The sequence below is a fragment of the Micropterus dolomieu genome, linkage group LG01, assembly GCF_021292245.1.
Source record: "Micropterus dolomieu isolate WLL.071019.BEF.003 ecotype Adirondacks linkage group LG01, ASM2129224v1, whole genome shotgun sequence".
NCBI lineage: Eukaryota > Metazoa > Chordata > Actinopteri > Centrarchiformes > Centrarchidae > Micropterus > Micropterus dolomieu.
In genome coordinates this window covers 42325051-42334636 of record NC_060150.1, presented here as the reverse complement: position 1 = coordinate 42334636, position 9586 = coordinate 42325051, and positions in this window count along the sequence as shown.

Sequence of the window (9586 nt, the reverse complement as noted above, 5' to 3'; positions counted from 1 at the left end):
TTTTCCCCTGGGCAGGATTGTGTAATTCCATGTGCGTCTGTTAAACGAAGGAAATGTTCCAGGAAATGGGGTGGACTGTGTTAGAAAGTTAACTGTTTAAAGCTACCTTGGTATTTCTTATATTAAGAATTCAGGCTGGACTTGAGACTTGGCTTTGGGTCAAATTGCTATGATAGATTTTTTTATTAATAAAAGTAAGTGGAAAATGAAAATGTGGAAAAAATTTAAAGCTCCCCTCACTTTTAGGGAGTTTTATAGTGAGTCATAGTTCATGCGTTGATTCATTCTCATTTTCAGCCAAAGCAGGCAGCTGTTTTAAGGTTGGACACAACCTGCTCAGCACCAAACAATAGAGACAGTTAGAGACTAACTGGTGAATATTAGCACAACATTTAGCAGCTAAAGAGATAGATATTTACCTCAGGAGTTGGTGGGACCCATAAACAAGTAGAGTAAAGTACTGGACTTACATTCATTAGGTGGGAAACCTTAATCCAAATGATATAATGCTTGGTCCCTGTCTTCTGAATGTGAAAGTGAGGAAATGCTAACAGGTTAACACACAAACAGCATGTCTTTCCCTTCTAATGGCTAAAATGTTAGTTAATGTAAAAAAAAATGTTCTTCACATTTGGAGGTATGGATACCCTCACAATGATTTGAATATGATGCAATGAATATTGAGCACATTGTTAACCTTCACTTTGGTCAATGATTTGCAGAAAAAGTATTTTAAAAGTTGTTGTGCACACATATTACACAGGTATAAAGTTAAGCTCTTCCTGCAGTTAATGTTTTTCTCCCCCTTACAAGTTATTCAATAACTATTTTTGATGTACCAAACGCGAATGGAATTCAAATGTGTGTGTGAGTGGGTTTCTATGTATCTTCTTGCTAAGAAGACAATGATAAATGAGTATCTGACTATCATGACCTTAGTGATGCTGGGATGTGTGTCATGATACCACTATTTGGGGACAAAAAATCTAAGGCATGTAGGACTGCTAAAATTACCATTACACACTTGAACAGTATGCGAAGCGATACGATTGTTTTAAAAAAGTGAGAAAGCACATAACTCAGATAGGAATGCCTGATTAGAAAGACAAAAACAGCCCTTTCGTTGAGCAGAAAGTCCCTGTAATAGCAGTCCAAGAAATATTGATTGACACTGTTCTGGTCACTGTATTGTTCATACTTTAGTGTGTAACTGTGGTGAGATAACGCTCTGACCCTGAGCTGGACAAAAAACAGGCTCTCTCAGACATCCTCATTCATTCGAGCGTGCAAGTGCTCAGGTGTCTGTGTGTCGCTGTGAGTCCCTCTGAGGTCAATTGAATAAACCTGCAGAAACAAAATAGCTTCCTTCAAAGTGTTTATTTAAACAAAAACTGCCATCACAGTCCATTTGCTGCTTTGTTAAGTTGCACACCACTTTATTCATTCGTAGTCAAATGCATGAATGGGGAGATCTGAGGTGATCACTCTGAAAGCAAAGTTGATGTCTTTGTGTAAAATAATCAGTGTGACACCGAGATCAAAAGAAGCTGTGATTATAAGTGGTGTGCCACTTTGACAAGTGGTATTTAGTTATTGTTTGGCAAATGAAAACAGTTTATCACTGTCATATACTGGACTTCTCCCCAGCGGCTATGTAATATTGACTAATGGTATGTCACTACTTTGTGGCCTTAAATCATTTGTTGCATCTTGTTTATCTGAAAGTTGAGAACATTTGTTAATACTGTTTGCACCACAAAACCTCTTAATAAACTCAAACGATGCATCTCTTGCATCAGTACAAAGTGTTGAGGCCTTTATGCTAAATACACTCAACCATACTGTATAATTCCACAGTTACATTGAGAAGAAATCTTTCTGTTTCCATTAACCTGGAAGCCCCATGGTTGTCCTCATTCATTCCTGCTACATACTCAATTTAGAAAAATTAAGACATATTGTGCATATTCCTGAGACCATTGTGACCTGTGTTCTCATCTGAACTCTTCTTGCATGATTGATGATGATATTGGACGGTTAAAATCTAACACAGCTTGGAGAAGCTAAACACAGGTGCGTAAAAGAGTAGCAGATGATTGCTATCATGTCCGTTAAGTTCATACCCATTATAAACTTGTGTTTACAGTTCTAACGTGTGAGCTGCTAGTTCATTCTTTCCGTAACAGACAGATTACAATGCTGTAGCGCAGCAGGTGTAAAACACGCCTTCAGTTAATCTCCCAGGTCAAAGATATTTATGAGTTTATGTCATTTTAAGGTCCACATGCATGTCTATAGGTTGAGGAAATTAACAACTTTCTTAAAGTCATTTGTTAAAATTCATTCCTGACCATATCACGTTCTCAAGGTTTTCATTTCACAGTGGCAGTAACCTAATCTTTTGTTAAGTTAAGTCCTTGTAATCATATCAGGTTTATCAGGAAGTTTGTGCTTTGAGTTTGAGGTTGTGGGCGACTCCTGTACACATTACGCCTAAGGCAACATCAAAATGTGTCAGATCACAAAATCACAACTCCAAATGTCTATAATAGTTGTTTTGTGTCTCCAGATCAAGTGTGTGGAAACACACAAATACACATTTGTAAATACTGTTTGCACCACAAAAACTCATTATAAATTTAAATGATGCATCTCTTGCATCATTTAAAGTCATAAAGTCTCTTGCATCATACCAAGTGTTGAGGCCTTTATTATATATATATCTATACACACAGCAGGAGAAATGGGCAAACATAAGGATTTGTCCGACATTAACAATGGCCACAATTTGATGGCTAGATGATTGGAATTAGAATTAGAATTTTCCAAAACTACAGCTCTTGTGGGGTCTAACTAGTCTGCAGAGGTTAGTAACTTTCAAAAGTGATCCGGGGACAGGGTCATGGGGGACCAAGGCTCTTTGGTTAGAGTGGAGATCGAAGACTGGTGCGTGTGGTCTGATTCAACAGACGACCTACTGTAGGTCAAATTGCAGAAAAAGTCAATGCTGGTTCTGATAGAAAAGGGTCAGAACACACAGAACATCACAGTTTGTTGCATATGGGTCTGCGTAGCTGCAGACCAGTCCGGGTGACCATGCTGAACCTTGTCCACTGGTGAAAGGGTCTACAATGGGCACATGAGCATCAGAACTGGACCACAGAGCAATGGAAGAAGGTGGCCTGGTCCGATGAATCATGCTTTCTTTAACATCACATTGATGGTGCGTCTCTTAACTGGGGAACACATTGCACCAGGATGCAATATGGGAAGAAGGCAAGCCGGCGGAGGCACTGTGATGCTTTGGGCAATTGTCTGATAGGAAACCTTCAGTCCTGCCATTCATGTGGATGTTACTTTGAGATGTACCACCTACCATTGTTGCAGACCATGTACACCCTTTCACGGAAACTGTATTCCCTGATGGCAGTGGCCTCTTGGGTGGGATAATGCGCCCTGAAAAAATAATTCAGGAATGGTTTGAGGATCACAACGAGTTAAAGACGTTCATCTGGCCTCTGAATTCCCCAGATCTCAATACAATTGAGCATCTGTGGAATGTGCTGGACAAACAAGTCCAATCCATAGAGACCCCACCTCGCAACTTACAGTACTTATAGGATCCGCTGCTAACGTCTTGGTGCCAGATACCACAGCACACCTTTAGAGGTCTAGTGTATCTATACAGTTGTGGCCAAACGTTGACATACGCTTGTAAAGAACATGTATGTGATGGTATTTTGAGCTTCCAATAATTCCTACAACTCTTATATTTCTATGATGGAATCATTGGAGCACAAGCTTCTTTGTCACAAAAAACAGTCATGAATTTTGGTTCTTTTATGAATTTTGTTATAGGGCGATTTATTGACGTAGTCGAAGTAATCGATTAGCCACAAATGGCTTCACTGCAGCACAACTACTGTCCACAAATATATGAAGCAGTATTGATTCGTGTAGCAAAAGTATCCCAGAGCACTTTGTCTAGACGCCAGCGCCACAAACCCTGTTCACTTTTTGTCTCCACACAAGCAAGGCACATTATCAGCACGAGGACAGGTAAAAATTCTTTTCCATTAATCTGGAAGACTCATGGTTGTCCTCTTTCATTCCTGCTACAGACTCAATTTAGAATAATTAAGACATATTGTGCAAACTCCTGAGAACATTGTGACCTGTGTTCTCATCTGAACTCTTCTTGCATGAGGTTATTGGAGGGTTGAATTCTATTTTTAAACACAGCCTGGAGAAGACAAACACAGGTGCTTAAAATAGTAACAGATGATAGTTATCAAGTCCACGAATGTTTGACTGACAAATGAAATAGCAGTTCACACGTCAGCATTGTCAACTGTTTACAAATTGACGTGTGAACAGACAGATTACAGTGTGAACAGACAGATTACAGTGCTGTAATGCAGCAGGTGTAAAACACGCCCTCAGTCATTTTAAGGTTCACACGCAAACCTATAAATTGAGGAAATACTATTATTAATTTAATTAATTAGTATTATTAATACTAAAAATAATTGAGGAACTTTCTTAAAACAAGACATTTTTTAATTAATTCCTGACCATATCACACAGGCTCAAGGTTTTCATTTCACAGTAACCTAATCTTTTGTTAAGTGTGTCATGGCCCTTGTAATCATATCAGGTTTATCAGCTTAGGAAGTTTGTGGAATAAGTCTGACGTTGTGGGCGGCTCTTGTACAATTTACACCTAAGAAAACATCAAAATAAAAACTTTATGCTTAATTTACCTTCAGAAAAAGTATAGTGAACTATTAAAGCTGCACTAATCAATATTCATATATTAACAATGGATGAAATGACAATGTCATTCACAATGGAGAAACCCGGAAAGAATGATCACTCAGCTCTGCATTTGTCCTCAGCTGTACTGAGCTTTATTAGCTCTTTTAACAATACTGGGTTTGGTTTTGTGACAAATTCAGCTCTCATGAACTTTGTCTGTCTGGCAAACCAACATATGCTACCTACCCAGTTTGTGGACACAAAAAAAGGCAAAAGGCAGGTGAATATTAGCCCTACATTTATTTGTCAGATCACAAAAACACAACTCTAAATTTATACTAATGAGTATAATTAGTTTTAACTCTGCTTTATGTGAAAATAAGCATTTTTGCTAATACAATTTTAGGAAGAGAGAATAGGTGGTCAATAATCTGATGTGTCCAGTTTGTCCTGCTACCCAACAAATGGCCTTAACAACTGGTGTGTTTCGCCCTGCCTTTTGCCCGATGTTGATTGAGCTGAGATTGGATAACAAAAAACATGGAGTCATTGCTAAAAACAAATAAAGTCACTTAACATGACGCAAGTAGAAGATCAAGGGCACAGACACTTCCCACTTCCACTAGAGTTAATCTAAGGCTACAAGATTACTTGGCTGTAAATCACACCAAAGGCGAAGGATGGAAAAATGAACTTTGATCTTAATCGGAACAGTAGCAAGGAAGTGACACAATAATCCAGTGCAATGTTTGTCAGGGTTATTTATTAGGCAGTTTGATATATTATTTACAGTAATTGCGTCAAAATGAATTCTAATCACTTTCAGGAATCTTGGGAAGAAAATGTAACCTGTTCAATCCACATAGACACAAGTTCAACATTGTTTAATAACTGCAGTCAAATTTGCAGAAAGCAACTGCTGTGTGAGGAAACAAAATCCACACTCACAGACAAAAAACGTACAGTTAGGTCCTCCTTCCAAGATCTCTATTCACGGCAGTGAATCCCATGGGTGTCCTTCACTTTCACACCCATTCCCCTTACTCCTTCAACAAGTTTAACCACTCATCTCTGGAGAAATGAGGCTACTTTCTATTGTTACGCTGGCTCTTCTTTGGCTGGCTTTCATTGTTCAGGCAGCAGGTAAGTCAGTTTTTTTCAATTATAAATAAAATCAACAGAATATTATCACAGAGTAGTTTTTTGAGTGCATTTTTTTTGGTTTCTTGGCAAGATACATGGGTATTGCTTGAATGTTACTGCATATTAGTACATATTCTTGCCCTGATTTGTTGCCTTTATGGTGGAGTGAATGCCATGCCAAACTGCATGCAAAATTTGAGCAGTTTTTACTGTCTTGCACATTTAGAGGCAAAAAATCTGCAAACTAACAACTAACTTCATAGCTGGCCCAACAGCCATTTGCATATGATGTCATTTTAAGAAGACTTTAAAAATAGATGATTGACAGCCCTCTTCTTCATCAAGAATCCTTCAAGAATCAAGAATCCTTTCTACTCTTGACTTGAACAGATTTGTTTAAAGCTGCAGTAATCAGTTTTTTCATATGGATCAAATGACCATGTGTAATGTAAAATGGGTTTCTTTGTGACAAAAACACAGAGAAAAGTCCCCCTCAGTGCTACATAGCTTTTAGCATATTTCAGCGCATTGTTTTGGTTTTCTGGTCTGCAACTTTAATATTCTCTTGCAACCCTTTCTCACTCCCAATTCATCATTGCATCGTAACGCACTGGGATGGTTTTGGGGGGAGCCAACAGGGGCCAGTGCCCCTGTAACACAGACCTTGGACCCCCCTATGGCCCCCAGACAAAAAGTCTGCAATAATCATATGATATGGCATTGATGCAAACAAATGTGTCTCAACTAGTCGGATCCTTTAGGACGTTACACCGCCACTGTCCGGGGCCAAGGTAGTTATCCCTGATAGAAAGTATTCCCCCTGCCGCTGGAGCGCGCATGCGTTTAACGGTGAAGGCGGACTTTCGACTGCACAAAAGTACATGAAAATATAACATGTGGATTGTTTCATATTTTTAGTATTGTTTTATTTATTTTGCAGAGCAAGCTAGCACACGGATTATAAGAATGCTTTTATAGGCAAACTTTAACGTTACGTGTTATTGAACTTTTACTTACGTATTATTTATTGCACTGAATTGAGAGTGTCTAAACAAAACGAGCAGTTTCAGTTTCCCTTGTAAAGCGAACAGTTATTTTGCAACAGTCTGACGGTGTTATAACTGACCACGGAGTTGATCACTTAGTCATCCATGTTAATGTTTGGAAGCTAGATCCAGACAGGCTGTCACCTTTTTCTATTAAGCTGCTCCTACAAATATCTACGCCATCGATACTGTAAAATCAACATCACTTTTAACACAATGCTCACCTCGACGTTACATCTACTTGACTCCAAATGTACATTAAACTGAATGCGCATTGTAGACAATATTTTGTCCTTGTAATCCATGTTACCATTGCATGGATGGCCTTTGGATATTGCTGGAAATTGTTCTTAGTCCCCCTCCTTAAAGGGTAAATTATTATCATAACAATTTATTAATGCATTGCATTTAAACAGCACTTTTCATTTCCAAAAAGCGGTAACGTACTGGTCCTACCAGGCTGGACATGCAGTCTGCCAAATATGTATCCCCTCCATAATGTATGTGATGGCCTACCATCAAGTATTTAATTTTGGGTGTATTTCACATCATGAACAATAACAGGTGTGAATGTGGAGATGTTTGTTGTTTCCGAGCAAAAGTTATAGTGGGATGCAAGATACAAACTGGCATCCAGAGAATATCTAGTCTAGTAGCTTATACTATTCATTAAGCCTTACAATGAAGTGTTGCATCAAAGAATGTACTGTAACCTGAGCAAAAGTTAAGAGGAATTTATTTTTGTATAATTAAATTTAATAAAACTATAACTAAGTTACTGAAACGATCCTGTTACTGAAACAAATAACTGTAAGTAACTGAAACATACTAAAACATTACATTATATACTAAACAAGACATTTTGAATGCTTGAACATTACCTTTGTCTCTTTTGTCCCGGACTGAATGTGCCCCTCTGACAAAACATCTGGCCCCAGCCTGGCCCCCTCAATAATATTGGTCTAGAACCGCCACTGCCTGTAGCATCATCAGTCTATGAGCGTCATTTATAAACACTAAAAGCATGTGTTAAATATCAGTAACAGAAAAGTCCAAGTAAGAAGGTGGAGGGGAGGGCCAGAAACCGCAGACTTTGATGCAGGACACTTGTGTTCATTTCCCCAGTGAAACAATAAGTCAACATTGATTGTTTTTTAGGTAAGTTACGTAACTTAACTTACATATCTTGGGTCATGTACGTAATGCAGTTATTTTAACCCATACCATGATCTTTTCCTAAACCTAACCAAGTAGTTTTGTTGCCTAAACATAAGCAAATGGGAATGTTTCACAACGCTAACAACTACTTTTATTTTGAAAGTCTAATATGAAGTTGCATATATAGTCTTGCTAACTTGAGCCCTACACATCCAAAATCAATGCAGAAGGGGCGTTAAAAAGCAATACCAACGGGGTCTTGACCAAACATCCATATGTGACGAGTTGGGAGTGAAAATGTTGTGTGTTGTGTGGCCACAGCAGGGAGCCGTTTTCAGCATAAAAGCCCTGACAAACACGCTGTACTACCTACAACCCTGCACTCAAAGCAACTAACATACTGGAGCGTTTAGCTGCTAAAGCGCCACATATTGTATGACACACTGTATCTGCTATGTGTCAATATGCTAGTATGTTAGCCATATCAGCTTTATGTTGTGATAGCTTTTACTTTTGATTATTTTAATGTATTTTTAATGATTGTGAGGTTTGGACTGACAAAACAAGTATTGTGATGGTGTCACTTAGGGTTCTGGGTAACTGTGACAACATTTCTCACTATTTTCATAATTTATTACAATCGATTAATGGATAATAAAAATAATCATAAATTGCAGTTTGATACAAAATAGTTCAACCTCCACCAACTAAATTAATGTATGAGGAATAATGATCTAATGATATAATATATAATAATAGTATTACAGTCATACTGGACATTTTTCTTTCTGCTTTGAGTAGGCCTAGGCTCCTTTTATTTTTAAAAGGCTACTTCTTCATTTTCCTGCTTATAGCCTACTTACATACTTTTACTGCAGTAGCTACTTGCATTGAGTAGGCTATTTTACTGTGAGATATTGGTACTTTTATTTTTTTATTTTTTTTAAAGGATCTGAATAGGCCTAACTTACTTTGTTCACCACTGGTTAAAAAAGGCAAAGCTTCTGGTTGCAAAGAGGTTGGAGAGTTTTTGACTGGATCAATAATCATTTAGCACGAATTTGGCAATACTGCCCAACATCAGCTGCAACATTTTTCATCAGAGGTAAGTGATTTCATCCAGGAATCGTAAAAACAAAATGCTAAAAAAAACAAAAAACAATCCTGCAGTTACCGCATCCATCGGGTCTCGCGCTTCAAACTTCCACTCCCTGTGTGCACGCGCCTCCATGTTTCCTGGTAACGAACGTGCTTGCAGCGGGATCGCGGAGTTTACCGGCCCGAAACAACACATTTTAATTTCTGATTGGCTTAACGGAGGACGTGCTCTTAGGCGAGTTACCAGCGTGAGAAAGACAAAGTGTGGCGTGCGAGCGTGTGGACTCGTTGAAATGCGTCTGACTCACGGTGAATCACGACTTCCCTGAACCAACTATTCTGCAGGTTTAAAAATGCAGTAGATATTCTGGAATATCAAATTC